The 18,309-nt window shown below is 45.9% G+C and overlaps 1 protein-coding gene across 1 annotated transcript in view; it reads left to right on the top strand.

Moving 5' to 3' along the window:
* Positions 1 to 9,502: 9,502 nt before the first annotated feature.
* PIP4K2A (phosphatidylinositol-5-phosphate 4-kinase type 2 alpha) overlaps positions 9,503 to 18,309 on the top strand; it is a 177,640-nt gene continuing 168,833 nt past the window's right edge. Inside the window, exon 1 of the mRNA XM_083406699.1 lies at positions 9,503 to 9,751. The gene's annotated coding sequence lies outside the window, so the exon portion shown is untranslated. The remainder of the gene's footprint in view (positions 9,752 to 18,309) is intronic.

Below are 18,309 nucleotides of genomic sequence, written 5' to 3'. Positions count from 1 at the left end.
TTTGAATTAGTTTCTACTTAACCATGCGATCACACTCATAAGAAAAGGAGGTTAAGAGGGAGGCCTCCCCTTTCACTTACTTTGTGAAACTGGAAAGTCTCGCCCACTTTGCTGACTGTGAGTGTGGATCCACCAAGAGTGGTTACTGCGAGTCAGTAATCCGGGGTAAAAGATTACAGATGCCTGCGTTCGGGCTGCAAAGTAAGAGCAAGTGAAATTAGTGGGGAGTAGTTGAAGATGCGCAGGTGTCTCCTCAGAAAGAACCCCGTTGGGGCCAAGGGGATTTTCTACCCACCGTAAATCAAACAACAAACGAGAATAGAGGAATGAAGCCGGTGACCGAGAGTTAGGGCAGAGGGAGCGAGGAGTGAAACTGCGCAAGAAATGAGCTTTAGGTTGAGATATGGGACAGGGCATTTCCCAAGCAATGAGGCTGAGTTTCCAGGTCTATCGCCATAACTGCCTCCTCGATAATTTAATACAGAATGAATTTCTTCTGGCATACTGGTTTTGCACTGGCCTGCAATTTTGGACAATATCCAATTACTCAGCTGAAAACAGAGATCAAAGAACACGAGGCATACTTTTCAAAACGAGTTTCCTCCCGTTATTGTTGTTGTTTTACAAAATGTAAATATTTCACTATGTACACTCCATCACATCTCTCCACGCCTATTTGTTTGTTTGTTTGCTAACCTATCTTTCTCCCCAAGGCAGCCCAGGGTGGCAAATAGCATTAGAAATGAGACAAACATTTAAAAACTATTTTAAACCTTTTAAAAAGTGTTAATAACATGGGAAACATACACTCACACAGTTAATAGTTTCAAGGCTGCCAGAAACAGCATCTCCCAGCTGCCACATGCCAGGGTGAAGAGACACGTTTTAAAGTTATTAGTTAGCATAAGAAGAGTCCTGCTGGATCCTTAGTCCAGCATCCTGTTCTCACAATGGCCAACCAGAAGCCTAAAGGGGAAACCCCCAAGCAGGACTTGAGCGCAATAGCACTTTCCCTCTCTGCGGTTTGGAGCTACGGGTTTTGGGAAGCATTCTGTCTCGCACTCTGGAGGCAGATCACAGCCATCGTGACTAGTAGCTACCGAGAGCCTACTTACTCCGCCATGAATTTGTCTCATCTCTAGGCAAAGCGACAGGGAAGTTGTGGTCATCCGGATGCTTTGGACTCCAACTCCCATCATTCCTCATCATTTGCAATGGTGGACGGGGCTGATGGGAGTTGGAGTCCAACAAAAAACATTGGAGGGCCACAGCTTGCCCATCCCTGCTCCAGGACAACTCGCACTCTTTAGTTCTGCCCGCCCTCCAACCACACCACGAGCACCAGGGAGGGCGTTTTCCAGCCCTACTATGTAATAGCGGCTGCTATAGTATTGGGGTTGGTAGCCATCCGGGACTATCTACTGCGCTTGGCAAAGGATTTGATGGTGGTGGTGGCGGCGGCATGTCTTGACAGCGAGGTAGTAGGAGAGTAACCGCCTGAAGTGACTTTGTGCAAGCACCTCTGCACCCACGGCACGCACAGATCTATATAGTTCCATACGCATTGGAGAGAGGCCAGTAAAGCTGAACCACGATTTTGCCTGCCCTTTAACAAGAACAACCGAAGCGTGAGTTGATTGGCTTGCCTTGTGAGCGTTTTCATGACACCCGAAGTTAAGGACATCTTTCCCCTAATACATCAGACCAAATTACATCAGCTCCTTGTGATTGGGTGTTTATCGATTTTTAAACATATCGGATTTTTACTCTCCCCACCCTTTGTCATCTGCCTTCTACTCCTCTTAAATTCAAACCCTAAGTTGCAGCGATCGTTTCCTAGCTTCCCCGCCCCCCCTCCCGGCTGATGAAAGAATTGGGAATTCTGAACCGGCCAAAATGTCATCTTATGGAGCAATGTTTTCTGCCCTTAAAGCTGTGCAATGACTCCCACTCTAACCTTAAACACAGTTAACGCGGAAATAGAGAAGCGCGCAGGCGTCTGCATACAGTCTCTGTTGTCGAAGAAGAAGTCCTTTCTCTCTCTCAGATTGGTAAAGAGCTACCTCGTGTCCTGAGAACCGTCGGGGCGATCGCTGTGCTGCGAGCGCTAGACAAATTGCGCCTGATAATATTAAGTCTGTTTTGGATTCTGAGTAATACTACACTGAGCCTTTTCCCCATTTTTGCTGAATTTTGTAGGACCTCCGAGTGTTTGTGTTTAGAATAGGGGCTCCAGGGGTATTACCGCTGGAGGTAGATCACGCGCGCGCACACACACTTTAACGGGAAGCGCCTTTTGCACAGTGCAGAAATACAGATAAGAGGCAGCGCTTCTCTCGGTCCATGCAGTGCAAAGCTAAGGGCAGAAGGGTAATGAATGACCAGACTTCAAAGCCTTTCACAAACCGCGATAACACGGGGGAAAAACTCCGGAGAATAGACCGGGACGGCAGCGAACAAAGGCTTAATTCTTGGAACGTCCTGGATTTTGCACTAATCCATTCGAAAAAGAGGAGAGGAAATAAAAAACATGGTAAGGGTGAAAGCGTTCGTGGATTGATCAGCGCTTTGAATCGATTCGTTCATTCATCACAGATTATCAGTGTGAACTGCAATTGGAGCTGCTCCCGTGGTTTATACGTTTAGTGAAGAATGCATGCTCGCCCTTCGATGGGGACAATCCTTTAAAGATTATTCACCAAGTCACAAGTTGCCTTTCTGTCTCCACCCGCCCCGGACTCCCGCAGTGTCTAGCTTGGCTTACTCTCTCCAGCTACCTACTTTGCATGTGTTACCTTGACCTTTTGGAACACTTACATTTAGTATGGCTAATTTGTATCAGGCTCTCAAACCAGCCTGGATACTTTCTCTGCCCTAGAGGAAGTTGCCCTTAATCCCAGCAGTGGAGATAAATTTGTGGCTCCTCAGTGTGGTGATGGGTCTAACCACTGGATAACATGGGGAAAAAATATCACAAAGCATGTGCACAATGAAATGGACTGGGATCTTGGAGACCTGAGTTCATGCCCACTGCTGCTATTTGTGTGTTCCTGCGCAAGTGGTTTTTTCCAGATGCAGGTTCCCATCTTTAAAAGCAGAAAGATAACTAGTTGTCCCTGTGCTGGTGAGCCACACTATAAAAATAGTCAAGCACCTTATAAATGAAATATGCTTATATACATGTTATGAATTGTAGCATAAACACTTCCAGAATACACACAACCTCCCTCATGCAATCCTGTTCCTCCTTTGTCTTTCTAACTGGCAGGCAGTAAGGTTTGGAGTCAGGGATGGGGATACAGATTTTATTGGACTACAACTCCCACAATCCCTGGCTATTGGCCATGCTAGTTGGAGTTGACAGCAGTTGGAAGTCAGCAACCTCAGGAGGACCGCAGGTGTCTGGCCTCTTCAGCAGCAGCAGCAGCAGCATTTGTAATTGGAATTAATCAGGCCTCTGCCCTCCCAGGCTACGTGGGGAAAGGCCTGCAAGGCAGGAAGGAGAACTCACAGCCAAGATAGAGTTAGAGAATACCAGAGAGAAACAGAAAATTATTCAATCCAGCTCCAAGCTGGAGCTATCTGCAGGAAGAACCCTTTAAATCTAGCCATGATTCCATTTCTGACACTTCTTCACTGTGCTACAGGCCCTGGTAGACTCTAATGAAGAGGAGACATTGGTTACCTCTCATATCCCACAGCTCCAAATAATGGGCAGTGCAAATTTATCTCCATCTATTCGGAAGTAAACCCAATGGTGTTGAATGGAACTTATTCCCAATTAGGTGTGCAATCCTGTTGCAATCCTATGTACAATTGCATGCGAGTAAACTCAAATGAATTCAATGGGGCTTACTTCTTATCAAGTAATGTGTAGGATTGGGCTGCTTATGCCTAATCTTACACCTGGACCTGGGTCTCTCACTGTAGAGATTAGCCTACAGTCAAGATAAGCATTTCCATCTGAAGAAAGAGTGGATAGATGACGCACACAGATCCACACATACTCAGCTCCGATACTGTAGTATTATATTCAGCATAATGGGCTGTTCTTCTCCTGTCTGGCTCAATTTTGCCTGCAGCTGAATGAGTTTCATAAATAGTAGCAAAGTTACAGAAAGGGTGGAGTGCAGAACTTAGGTATTTAGCTATGTTATAAGTGACTCCCTAATGTGCATCAGGTCATTCACTTTAAAATACAGTAAGCCAGCCCTGCTGCATTTGAAGGCCCCTCAATTTTGCAGTGTGGGATCCTAGACTTTTGCTCACTCTGAGCACCGCTGGGACAAGGACCAGTCCATGATATCTTGCTGCATTAATTAGAGTGTCCTGCCCTCCTTCAAGTACAGCCAAGTTATTTTGGCATCTGGGGCAGCAATTTCCCCAGTTGCCTCTCCCCCTTTGTGGCACCGAAAAAGAACAATAACACACTAAATAACTAATCATTTTGCTTTCAGTGACACCCAAAACCAGCTGCCTCAATTTGTCTCTTGGTAGAGTGGGCCCTGACTGGGATAGAGGAAGAGAGTCTTGTGATAGCCAGTGGATGTTTTGCCACCATGCACCAGACTCTTTTCTCTGCAGTATAATTCTTTGTATCAAAGATGTTGTCACATAACTGTTTTACAACCTACCCCAAGGGCTTATACATTACATTGATTTAATGTATTCCCACCCTCCTTGCCAGGGTAAGGTATTTTAGGTTTGCCCTCAGAATGGATAATTTGGTACACAGGAACATAGGCAGTTTCCTTATGCTGAGTCAAACCATTGGTCTACCTAGCTCAGCACTGTCTACACTGACTGGCAGCTCTTCCTTCCCAGTTCTACTTGGACACACCAGGGAATCGAACCTGGGACCCTTTGCAAATGTAGCAGCTGCTCTAGTAGCTACCAAAGCCCTCCTAGCAGTGGAATCTACTGAACACAATCTATTGTCTTCAGTGTGACTTACTCCCAGGTAAGTAAGTATGAAATTATAGCCTAAATCTGAGGATGGGATCCTTGTTCGTGAACCCTCTGTTGTATGATTAAGGGTGGCTGCAACCATATACTCTTGGGTTTAAGCCCCAATTATTTTATTAGGACATAGGAAATATATACAATGTGCTTTATACCATATTACCTGGAAATAAAATCCATTGAACTCAGTGGGGCTTGTGAGTTGGCAGGTATAGCATTGCATTCTCAGTAAATTCTTTCCAGACTAACCGCACAATCCTACACATCTGCTGAGAAGCAACCCCATTGAATTCAATTAGACTTCCTATGCACTTACCTGGGAATATATCCATTTGAATTCAATGGAACTTACTTTTGAGTAGACATGCATAGGATTGCATAGTAAGATATTTTGTGTTCAGTGCAACTCACCTTGGGTACTAGGACAATCAAGTAATGCTCTCTCTTTGAAAATATAAAAGAGGACAGAGCAGAAGTAGAAAACCCACCCAAATATGGAAGTCTTTACCGTAGCAAAGCTGAGGTAAATTTTAAATGGCACACTAAGTCTAGATCAGTAGGTGTGATTACCAAGTGGTTGGACAGTGTATTATTTCCACCTATGCAAAGTGCTGTCATTAGGAGGCAAAGCAAAATATTCCTCTAGTAGTTCATTGGTGAGGAAATTGTGGCCCTCCTGATGTTGCTAAGTCTTAAGTCTTCAGAGCCGAATACAGAATGCAAAACCTGGGGAAATAAGTGATTCCTTAAAAAAAACTTTATCTGTTAAAATCCATTATTTTTATTTATTTGTAATATTAATACAAAAATGCATATAGAAGGTTCAATATAGATTTGCTTTCCTTTCATACGCATGAGGCCCTCTTCTAAGATTATGCATTTGCAATCTATACAGGTGCAAAATAAAGTAAAGTATGCACTTTCTTTAGAAGTTTCATGTTTGCTAGTCAATAAAGTAAAATGCATCAGATCAACAAATTAGCTGCAGTCCTATACCAAGTTACATGGGAGTAATTCCCACATAACAAGGAAATGGGAACTTCTGATTAGACATGTGTACAGTATGAAATTTATGATCAGGTGACAATAATAAAATGTCTAAGTAAGATTAAACATCTGGAAAGGGTCACAGTTTTAGGAAAGCATGAGATTCCAGGTAATACAAGGCAGACTACTGGCATCAGGCTCAGGAATTTGATTATCTCCTACATTTGAGGGGTGAATTTATACTTGTAATCTTCTACCTGTATGGTGTGGACCTACACCAATTAACCTTTTATTAACACTGGAGGAAAATCTCAAAACGCTGCACAATGTGACTATGGAACAGTAGGTGACTCAGCTTAATGTGCCAGGGATAACTGTATATCTATTGTCCAGAAAAAAACAGGGCATGGTAGAGGTGTATACATTTATCCAATATTGTCGAGAAAGTGGATAGAGGGAGGTTCTATAATGCTAGAACACAGACTCATTTAGCAAAAGATTTGAGATAGAAAAAAAGAAAGCATAAGAACATGAGACGAGTCCTGCTGGATCATGCTACAGTGGTACCTCGGGTTAAGTACTTAATTCGTTCCGGAGGTCCGTTCTTAACCTGAAACTGTTCTTAACCTGAAGCACCACTTTAGCTAATGGGGCCTCCTGCTGCTGCTGCACTGCCAGAGCATGATTTCTGTTCTCATCCTGAAGCAAAGTTCTTAACCTGAAGCACTATTTATGGGTTAGCGGAGTCTGTAACCTGAAGCGTATGTAACCTGAGGTACCACTGTATAGGCCTATCCAGACTAGCATCTTGTTTCGCAGAGGGACCTAACCTCTATGAGAAGCCCACAAGCAGGCTTGAGTTTCCCAGAAACTAATACTTCCTCCAATACAGGAGCTAATATACAGCGGTCATGATTAGTAGTCATTAATAGCCTTTTCCTCCATGAACTTGTGTAATCCCCTTTTAAAGCCATCCAAGGTCACCAGATTCCAATGCAGAGTGTAAATAACTACTTCCTTTGTCCCTGGATCATCCAACATTCAGCTTTATTGGATAACCCCAGGTTTCAGTCTTATGAGATATATAGATATTCCTCCATCCACTTTCTCCAAGGCAGCATTTCTTAACTCAGAAACATTTTATAGAATTAACTGCACACATTGTGGTAACAATCACTTGCTTAGGTGGCTTTTAAAGGAGATTAATGGAAGACAGATCAATCGGTTGCAGATACGATGACTAAATGTGGCCTTCAGACTCAAAAGGCACTCTGCCACTGAACACCAGTTGGTGGCAGAAAACTAGTTGATGGGGGAAGTTCTTTTGCTTTCATTGCCATATCTACTTCTGAGCTTCCCAGAGGCATCTATGAACACAGGAAGCTGCTTTATACTCAGACCATTGATCCATCTAGCTCAGTTTTGTCTACACTGACTGGCAGCAGTTCTTCAGGATGTCATACAGGAGTCTCTGCCAGACCTACCTGAAGATGCCAAGGACTGAACCTGGGACCTTCTGCAGATGCTCTACCACTGAGCTACAGCTGGCCTCTGTATGCAACAGGGCACTGTATACTAGATGATGGACCTTTGGTTTGACCCAGCAGGGGCTTTCTCATGGTCTTCTGACTCAGTGGGAGTAAGGCACACTGGTCCCCGTGGGACTTCTGTGTAGGCAGCTTGTAGGCTAGCACTGTATTGCCAATTCTTTTCTTGATGGACTCACATAGGAAAAAAGGGCACAAACTGAATAGTGAACACCCTGCATGGCAACATTCACAAGCTCATTTGCTGTGTGAGCATCTGCTGTGAAGTCACACTGATTTTTCTCCATCCCCAGTAGGTGTGCCCTTATATATTTCTACATGCACAGACAGTTTCCACATTCTCCGCTGCCTCATACACTTAAGGTGTTGGGAGAGGCCACTGAAATAGATACAGATATCAGGTCTGGTGCACCTACTGGAATCATATAAGCAGAATTGGTGAGAGGATATATTTATTTAGGCCCACAAGTAATCTAATAAGGCTTTGGAGTTCCACTGTGTTCTTTCTCAGATAAATCTGACCGGTCTCTCTCCTCTCTGTAGGGGGTGCTGGCAACCTCTCTGGGTGCCCTGACCCCCTTCTTTCCCCTGCTCCGACGCCTTGTAATCCTGGGGGCTGGGAGAAACGGGAGTCGGCCGGGCTAAGCTGGCTTCCATGCTGTTTCCCCCCATGGTCGCAGCTTCCTCTGAAAACAGTCAATGGGGCAGGCCAGAGGCCCGTCCACAAAGCAGTATGGCGCCCCCAGCCCGGCGGCGCTAATGGGACAACAAGGCGGAGCGGCCTCTGAGGGAAGGAACACAAAAGCCCCTCGCGAATAAAAGCCCGCCACAAAAGGCGCCGAGGCGGCCACTTTGCGGGCGCACCTGCAAGCACGGGCCTAGCACGGCGCGGCGCGCCCTCGGCGAGGAGCTGGTACCTGAGCAGCCCTCGGCTGGTAAATGCGCCATAAAAGAGCCTCTTTTCAAGGCCTTTCAAGCCGGGGGTCGCCGTGTCTCCTCCTGCCCCCTCCCTCCCTTTCCCACCTCTCCAGGGCCAAGCTGCAGAGCAGGCCGCATCCATGGGAATCCCACCACTTGTGCGCCTGGAGACGAGGGAGGGACGCAGGGAGGCAGGGCCTTCCCCCCCCGCGCCCCGCTCTCTCCACGGAACCCTCGGAAGATTGTAACAAATGGGACGCCATCGATTTGTAGGCGCTGCTGAAGCAAATCAAATGACGGCGGGGGGGGGGGTGACGAAGAAGATGTGGGGCTACGCCTGAGGAGGGGCGAAGTGAGGTGGGGGCGGCGGGTGAAATCAACGGTCAGAATTGTCTCTCGCTCTGCCGGGCCTGCAGCAGTTCTAAAATCTTCCCCTTGGTTTCTCTCTCTCTTCCAGCCTCAGGCTGTGTTGGCTCCTGTGAATGTGCAATGGAAAGTAACGTTTATGAGGGGATAAGATCCCTCTGAGCATGTGGCGAAACTTCGCTCTTGTTTTGGGGGGGTCGGGGAAGCCTTCCGGTCCAACATTTGCTATTCCACACGCCCCGAAACACGTCTGAAGCACGAAAGGGATCATTTTGAAGTGGGGTTTGGCCCCCGAATCCGTTTGGGTGGGTGTTTCCCTCCCCGCGGGAACCTCTCTGAGCAGGTTCAGGTTGTGCTTCGTGTATGGGGCAATCTACTTTCAGAATTATACACATTTTGGCGATTAATAGGGCAAAATGAAGTGCATTTCTTTTTCCCAACATTCTTTGCAGGTTAATAAAGATTGAGAGAGAGAACGATTCTTTCATTAGTGTATTTATCGCACTCGAAGGGGCGATGTGCACTGAGTGGCATGCCAGCAAAGCGGCTTAACGCAGGCGCACTGCTGCCGCCTATATATATACGTTTATCGCTCATCAACTCTATTTATTTCCTTGCAGCCACTGGAAGGGAAAATTTCCCGCTTTTAGGAGGCAACCGAAACTTTTTTGTGCCGAACAATATCTAAGCCTTTCTCCAAGCCGAAGAACTTATTGTTGGGGGGTGGGGGCTCTTCTTGAAATATCACAGCGTGTCCAACGCGGATTTGCATCTACGTTTGATACTCAAGGCGGATCTCCTCCTCAAGTAGGTAGGAAGCACCATCCTGGATCGCTCGCCCTTCTCCAGCTAAGGCTGCCGATCTACCAGGTTGCTTTCGGATTCCTTCCTTCGGCAAACGGGACTGATCAAACCCCGGGGAGAAAGGCTGGGGAGATGCTCAGCAAGATCAACCGGGAGAGGGCTCCTCGGTAAGTTTGGCTTGTGATCCAACAGATCCTCATCTCTTCCTAAAGCAGGAGGCTCGATTCATATATATATGAGGCGTTGATGATAACAACACACCACTACACCCAGGCGAGTTCATGGCGCTTGCAACAGGTTTCTTTCCGTCCCTGGGCTTCCAAGCCGCGCGCAGCGCGACACCTGTCGGCAGCTGCGCGGCACTGCGCCCCTCACCTGAGCGCTATGGAAGATGGAGTGGCTTTTGAGTTGCTGAGTACCTCGTGGCTCTGGGGATGCGCGCGTGCTCGCGCTCGCCCCCATGAAGGATTTCCTCTGTTTGCCTCCCGCAGATTAATCAGCCGCGGCTCTCCCTATAAATCCCACTTCTCCTAAGAAATGAGCAGCGTCCAGGGGCAGGGGGTGGCGCTCTTCAAAAGCAGCACCTGCAAAGGCGGCGGGTTGCCAAGGGCTGCAGGGAGGAGGAGGGGCGGCGGCGGAGGATGCTCGTACCTGCGCGAGCTGCTTTCTCTCCGCTCTCGCTCGCTGCCCCCCGCCCGCCTCGCTCCCTCTCTCCTCCCCCCCTCCCTGTCCAGCCGGCCTGGAGCTATTAACGCCTCCCTCGCCCCGCCCCTGCCGGAGCGCTTGGGAAAGCTTCGCAAAGCTGCAGACCGGGCTGGTCCATGGGAATCTGGCCACTTGTGCGCTCCGGAGCCGGGAGGGGGCTGTGCTTCCTTTACAAAAAGAGACATAATTAAGCAAAATGCTCAATGAACATTATAAATGATGGGCAATCGCTTCGCAGATTGCCTAGCAAATCAAATTATATATGGTCGCTCACGGGTGATTTCCAGGCCCTTTGCAAACCAAACAGGTATCTTTTTGTGCGTTTGTCCTCTTCATCTCTCTGCTCCCACCCCCACCCCTTCTGCCCCGATTTTCAAAACAGGCTCTTTAAAAAAGAAGACAAAAATCATCCCCAGACGTGTAAGTGGGCTTGAAAAGCGGGTCTTTAAGTATTCACATCTCCCCCCCCCCGCACCCCCCCCCAGCTCTCACCACCACCTTTGTTAGCGACTGGATTTCACACTAGCACAGGAGGTAGGGAAAGGAGAAAGGGGGAGCCAACACTTTTACAGTGTCCTCTTGTGAGTTTGACCAACAGTTGGCTTCGCAAACCCGTAGGCACCTGCTCACAAAGAGCAGAGGGGTCGCCTGGATTTCCATAAAGGATGGTGCTAAATTTGAGCACACAATAAAACGTGATGGCAGCTTTAAAAAAAAAGGTTCAGTCAAAAAGACCTCGAGGATCAATGTCTACAAAATAATAAAAAGCTGTGCAGGGTGAGGAAAGCAGCTTGTGGAATTAAGGAGACAACAGGCTGCCCTGGGGCTTTGTTGGTAAGCAACCTGCGCTTTGAGCCCTGCACCCAGGCACCCAGACAAGAGGCTCAGAGAGTGCCCAAGGGCACAGAAAGTTGGGTACACAGAGAAGGGGGTCAGTCCTGAGTCCCAAACCCATGTTGTGGGGCTTGAGTCCCCCCCCCCCCACATGGGAAAGCTGATGGGGAACTATTGCAGGTCCTTGGCATGGAAGAACAGCCTGGATATTGTAGATCTTCTTCACTGTATCATCACAATCAGTTTGTTAAGATTTCTGAAGGCCTCCCTCAAAACAAAATGGGCGCGTTATTGGCAGATTTCAAGAACTAGGGGCCGTCCACTGAACTTCAGAGGCAGCCTTTTTAAATCAAAGAGGTTCAGACCCTGTAACTCTAAATGCACTTCCTTGCAGGGCTGCATGTCTACTAAGAAGCACATCTAACTCAATTCAATGGGGCTTGGTCCCAGGCAAGGCATCTCAGAGACAGGGGCGTACCTAGGGATTGGTTAGGTTGGCCCCCGCCAAGGGTGCAGGCCAGAGGCAACATCATGAGGAGCCAGGTGGCAGAGCCGAACGCCGTCTGAACAAAAAATAATAATGGGGAAGGGAAGTGCCTTGGCCCCTAGCAGCTGGCCCCTATGGGGCAGGCGTGAGGTGGGGGAGCAAAAGTTGTGCCTCTCTGCTCTGGCTTGGAGTGGCTAGGAGCCCGCTTGACTGATTTCTGGGCAGCAGCCCTCTAGGTGCCCCGCCTAAGCAAAAGGTGATGAAAAGCAAAGTTTTTGAGTTTCTAGGTCATGGTCTGTCCTGGCCTCGGAGGGACCAATACATCTCCTTCTCAAGGGTGCAAGAGTGCCTAAATATGGCTCTGCTCAGAGGCCCAGGTAACTTCCAGCTTTTAACAGGGGCAAACTTATGCAATCTTTCTTAATATGGCGCCATGTGCAAGGCCAACATTTGGTGCCTCCAAATGGATCTTCTCAATTATGGATCTTCTAAATTTTGCATCCCCTCCGATCAGAGCCCTGTGCTGAGGAAGTGCCTGCAGTGACCTAAATCTGGTGCTGCTTTTAAAGACCCCTGCCCATAATAAAAATTAAAATCCAGCAGTCAGCAAACACAAAGGCAACCAAATTCAGCAACCAAAAGCTGCTTCCTTCAGACTTAGATCAAGAAATAAAAATGATCCACATGAGAGCAAGTCTGAGAACTTAACACAGATTGAATGGGATGAATTTGCACAGTGGAAACTCCTCTGATTATCAGATATTTAGGCTGCAGTCCTATCCCCACTTACCTGGGAGGAAAGTTCAACAGAACTTGCTACTTCTTCCCACCAAAAAATATTTTAAAAGAATTTTCCAAAAGTTACTTTTACAAAACAGTGAAAAAAACTTATCTCCTCTTGGAGATCTGTTCCCTGTTCTTCCCTGTTGCTGTTTCCATATCTTTTGGTTTGCCATGTTTCTTCAGAGAACCAAGATCAAACCCATCTTGCAAAGCTACACAAAGATTTCCTAGGAACCCAGAAATAGACAGCCTTTCTTTCTGTAATGCTTATGCTTGTGTGCGTTTACCAGAAGTGTGATCCATACAAAGTTGCCATTAGTTCAACATATGTTGAGTTTACTCAAAAACCAATAGCTTTCGAGGTGTGTGGAGCCAATCTTCAGCAGGAAACAGTAGCTGGCTACTAAGACAGAGAACTCAGTCCAAAGCTGTCTGCCTTTTGTAGGCAGCTGTAGGACTGCTGTGGTATCTGGCTTGTGGTACCCACAGGAACATGGCTGAGCACCTGAAGACTGATGCAAAGAATTGGCTTACTTAAAAAATAATAATTTCCTGCCTCCCTTAAGCTTTATCACACATTTGTCAACTAAAGGACCTACTGCTTCTCTGGGTGGTTCTACACACTGTATTTATATATTTTAAAATCTGTGTTCTGCCTTATTGTAAAGCCTCAAGGAGGCTAAAAACCAAGATACTATTACTTACTAGTGTTTATTCTTGAAATCTCTTATTGGCTTTCCATACAATTAACTAGTAGGGACTGCTGGCATTATTTGGGAATTCTAAGAAACCCACAGTAACCCTTTACAGCAATCAGTGCAGTTTTGAAAGCTTCAGTCCACCATTTTGATTCAAAATGGCATCCAGTGATATCCACCTGTGGGCCAAAACCTGCTGCTTGATCTGAAGAACCACTGTAGCTATTTTTTTTGTTAGAATACCTTAATAGTTGTCCTAATCAGTGCATTTTTGAAAGACTGAGCTTGTTATTTAGTTTCAAAATGGTGTCCAAATATAGTCAGGAAACTGCTTATTGACCTTAGGGACCATTGTGCCAAATTTGGTTACAACGTATCTTAAAGGTAAAGGGACCCCTGACCATTAGGTCCAGTTGTGACTGACTCTGGGGTTGCTGCGCTCATCTTGCTTTACTGGCCGAGGGAGCCGGTGTACAGCTTCCGGGTCATGTGGCCAGCTTGACTAAGCCGCTTCTGGTGAACCAGAGCAGCGCACGCCGTTTACCTTCCCGCCGGAGCAGTACCTATTTATCTACTTGCACCTTGCCGAGCTTTAGAACTGCTAGGTTGGCAGGAGCTGAGACAGAGCAATGGGAGCTCACCCCGTCACGGGGATTCGAACCGCTGACCTTCTGATCGGCAAGTCCTAGGCTCTGTGGTTTAACCCACAGCACCACCTGCGTCCCTTACAACGTATTTTAAGCAGTGTCTATATCAATGCAGTTTTTTTTATTTCTTTTAAAAAGGTTCAGGTTGTGTACTTTTTGACATTGTGTTTATTGTTTATGACTACTTTTGTTATGTTTGTACTTACGTATTTTTTTTGTATGTTGTAAGCCGCCTTGAGCACGGTCTTAACTTTGGAAAGGCGGCATACAAATGAAATTATTTACTTATTTATTGTATTTGATATGCTGTGCCACATAACTTAGTAGTGACTGCAAATAACATCAATTTAATAGCAGCTTATACCCTACCAATATGTGCAGCCAGGGGGTCCTGTGGCTGGCAGAATTAGCCAATGCCACCTGTCTCTGATTACTAGGATGAGTAGCACTGTGGTTGGATTTAATGCTTATTTGTTCTCCTTTGTCCTCTATTGTTGTTGTTTGGGTGGGGCTGCACCTGTTCATTCGGGCGATGTGGCTTTGGTCGGGGCAAGCCTTCTGAGCTGGCATATGAAGCCTCTGGGAATGGGTGAGAATCCAGTGCCCTCTTTGTATGGTGCCAGCATTCATTTTGGATGCTGTGCAGGTCTGTGCAGCTTGTGTCCTAATTTACCGTCCCTCTGCCAGTTATTTCTCACACTGGGTTTTCCTTTCCTCTTGGAACGATGCCATGGCTGCTTGGCGTCATTAGATCAGATGCTTGGCATGTTTCAGTCCACTTCAGAGTGAATAGCTGTCATTTGAAAAATCTGGTCTGCTCTTCATCAACAAACACATCCTAGGCTGATGGGCCACTTGCACAATTTTCTCTTCCTTTCCTTTCTCTTCCTTTCTCCTACTTTTGCTGTTTTAATAGTGAAATACTAAGCACACAAATATATATATCAAATGGGATTTCCAAATTGATTGATATGCACTTTAGACAAGAAAGCTTGATTCAGGCTGGAACTGTTCCAAGGACTGGCATGGATTCAGATTTTTAAGTAGGGATTAGGGCAGGCCAATCAGATGTAGATCTGGTTTCAAACTGACTAGCTCAGTCATATGCCCTGATGTACATTAGCAGCATTAGGCTATCAGCTCTGGGCTATGAGGACACTATCCTCTAGCAGTAGCACTTAAAGCTGGTTCTACCGACCGCTCAGGAGTAGAAACACAGTATCTTTGACAGCAACAAATAAATATTTTGTTCTTTGAATTCCAAATGTTGAAGCTGTGTAATATTTTTGGCAGTTATCGATCACAGAAGCTTACACACCAAAGGAAAGCTGTCCCCTCTCAGCACTAATTATATGCACTACAACCCCTCGAATTAATGTATTTCACATTTGTAACACCTGAAATGGGTTATCTGAACATTTCCCCATTGATCATTATTGATCTTTGCAAAAGTTGGACAACTAGACTGCTGCATGCTGATCATTTGCAAATTTTTGTATACTCTTTAGTGATGCACTACTAGCAGATAGTACGACTTTGTACTATTATTATGTATTATTATGTACTATTGTACTATTATTTTGCACTTGTTTCTTCAACCATTTGTAATATGTTCATTTATGATTGTATGATTCAGCCTTTTTAATTACTGTTATTTGTGCAGGCATTCTCTCTCATTGGAAACATCTAGACTGTTTGGACAAAAAACCCTCCCCTGTGCCCCAACTAAATCGACTCCAGAGGGTACCCCAACCCCAGGATGCTGCAGGGGAGAGGAAAACAATTTTGTTCTGTTGGCATAGAGTGCCTCTCTTCAGCAGTCATCATTGGATCCCACCCATGACGTTTGGACAACTGTCTGTTTCTTGGAGAAGGGGCATGTCCAAAGATGGCTGGGGATGCTGCTGAGAATACAAGCAGGGATCTGAGATTACAAAGCAAGACCACCAGTGCTTGCAAAAACTTAAAACCAGCATTAGCTCACTTCCTCTATGCCAAAGAGCTCTGTACAACACAGAAACTTATCTGTCAGGCTGGAACCAAGAATGGCAATCATGACTTGCACCACTGCACTCAAACAGCACAAAAACTCCTATAGGGCTAAAATGGTTCTTTGGTGCCATCTTGTGTGTTAAAATGGAATGAATTGCAGCTCTCAGACTTGGTCTTATTGTTGAGCCTAGGAGAGCAGCTCAGCTCTTCTGTTGCACCCGAACTGTCAGGCTGAATCCTGGGAAGAGCTTGCTGGATTAGTTCAGATATGTCCAGCCTGATTCTTTTTATTGGGTGTTGTCCCAACTTGAACCACATTCACACCACACATTTGAAACACCTAATGATGCTGCTTTAACAGGAGATTGCTTTTAACACCTAAAGTCCTGGAAACCAAATGTTATTAATTATGCTGTTTCACGGGCTTCTGAAATAGCTTTCATTATTCCTGTAGATGAAAAGAAGGATGTGTTCCACTCGTGGTGCTGCCTTCACAGTTGCTAGTTGGCTGGCTGTTTGCTGGCACCATCCCAAACCTAATATGCCACTTTTTGCTGGCATAATCCTTCTCTTTCAGCTGCTGGTATCAAGCCGGTACCAGTTGGCCAGACCAGGCAATATATACAAAATTGTACAATGAAAGCTTTCCTGTGAATAGACTGAAAAGGGCACTTACTTTGAAACCTGGGTAAATATTTCACCTAATTCAAAACATGGCACCTGTACAAAGCCCTCCTCTTTGCTGCCACCTCCCAAATCACATAGGCCTCTGCCGCCTTTGGTTCTGTACTGTATGTTTCATGCAAATTGAGGATCTGAAGCCTATACCTTCTTTGAACCTGTAAACTAATTGCTCAAAAAATAATCAGGGTTGAGAGCCAGCTGCAGGCGAGTTCAGATGACAAAATAAATGCAGATGCAAGGTTGATAGCAATTAGATTGCCACCTGCTACGCAGCTTTAATCTGCACCCCTGAAGTCCAATTGTTTGCAGAGGTTGGCAAAGGAACAAGGGGGGGGAGAATGCTTCAAGTGCAGGAGTATTAGGGTCTTATCCGAGGGACGGGAAACAGGATGGAACTCGTGCCAACTTTGCGCTCAGGTCCCTATGGTATCCTTTGAATCCCTTTTGAATTATTATTAATATTTTCTATAGCACTTTTAATTGCTGAGTGCTTCAGCCCTGCTGCGGGGAGAGTCAATATTATTACCATTTTAAAGGTGGGTAACTGAGGCTATATACCTTTAAAATACATTGGAAGCACATTTCTGCTCTCAAGGAATTCTGGGTGCTGCAGCTTGTTGAGGTTTGCTGGGAAATGTAACTCTGAGGGGTGAACTACAGTGCCCAGAATTCTTTGAGGAAAAGCATGTGCTTTGAATGTGCTACAAAGTGTGTACAAAGCCTTAGTGACATTTACTAGAGGTACTAGAGGGACAAATGCAGGTGGCTTCTAGCGTGAAAAGAGATATATTATTCAGGGCAGAAATTGTACGTTTTGGTGGTCTAATCTGGGTTCAGATTGGCACGTCAGCATCCCAGTGGGCCAAGGAATAAAACACAACCAGTGAGGCAGACTTGGCAAATTCTAGTTTCCAAAATCCACAGCTGGCGCCAACCAAATTGTCCCACTGAGAGGCAGTGTGGCGTAATGGTTAGAGTGTTGGACTAGCCTAACCCAACTTCATAGGGCTGTTGTGAGGATGAAATGGCAAGGAAAACCATGTATACCACCTTGAGATTATTGGAAGACAAAGGCAGTATATAAATGTAATAAATAAATAGATAGTGTGGCAAGTTTTCAGCTTCTCCAGAACTTTTTATCAAGGATGTTACACAAAGCATGTGCGTGTGTTTGAGAGAGAGAGAGAGATTCTTTCTCTCCAAAAAAATAGGCTGATGCAGCTTATCAACAGCTTGCAGCCACAGTGGCTTTCTTTTACCTCCTCTACTTTCCTAGACAGGAAGCCTCTAAACACCAGTGCTGGGAACAAGTGGGGAGAGAGCTGCTGCAGCACCAGGTTCTGCCTGTGGGTTCCCAGCAGGCTGCTGGCTGACCATTAATTTGTCTGATCCTCTTTTGAAGCCATCCAAGTTAGTGGCCCTCGCTACCTTTTGTGGCAGCAAATCCCATAGTTTTAACAATGCAACGTGTGAAGAAATACATTCCTTTGTCTGTCCTAATCTTCCAACTTCCAGCTTCATTGGATGGTCTGGAGTTCTGGTACTCACGAGAAAAGCTTCTTCCTAGCCACTTTCCTCATGCACAATTCTATACACTGCTATAGCATCTTTCCTTACTTACCCATTTTTCTAAATTAAAAAGCCTGAAATGCAGTAACCTTTCCCATAAAGGCCTTGTTCCTACCCCTTAAATCATTTTGATTTCCCTTTTCGGAACCCCCTTCAGCTCTGCAGTATTCCTTTTGATGTCATGTCTTACTTCTTCCCCAGCAACCTTCAAAATCCTGGGACTGGTGTTGTTTCTAAAGCTGCAGCGCCTCAAGAGGCTCATGTCAACCAAAGATTCAAACATAAGTGCAAATGAACTTTTCCATGCTGAAGTCAGGATCTTATGA

Source organism: Podarcis tiliguerta (genome assembly GCF_965153285.1).
Source record: "Podarcis tiliguerta genome assembly, chromosome: 12".
Classification (NCBI taxonomy): Eukaryota; Metazoa; Chordata; class Lepidosauria; order Squamata; family Lacertidae; genus Podarcis; species Podarcis tiliguerta.
Note: the sequence above shows the minus strand (reverse complement) of the source record. Positions and strands in the feature narration are given on the sequence as shown.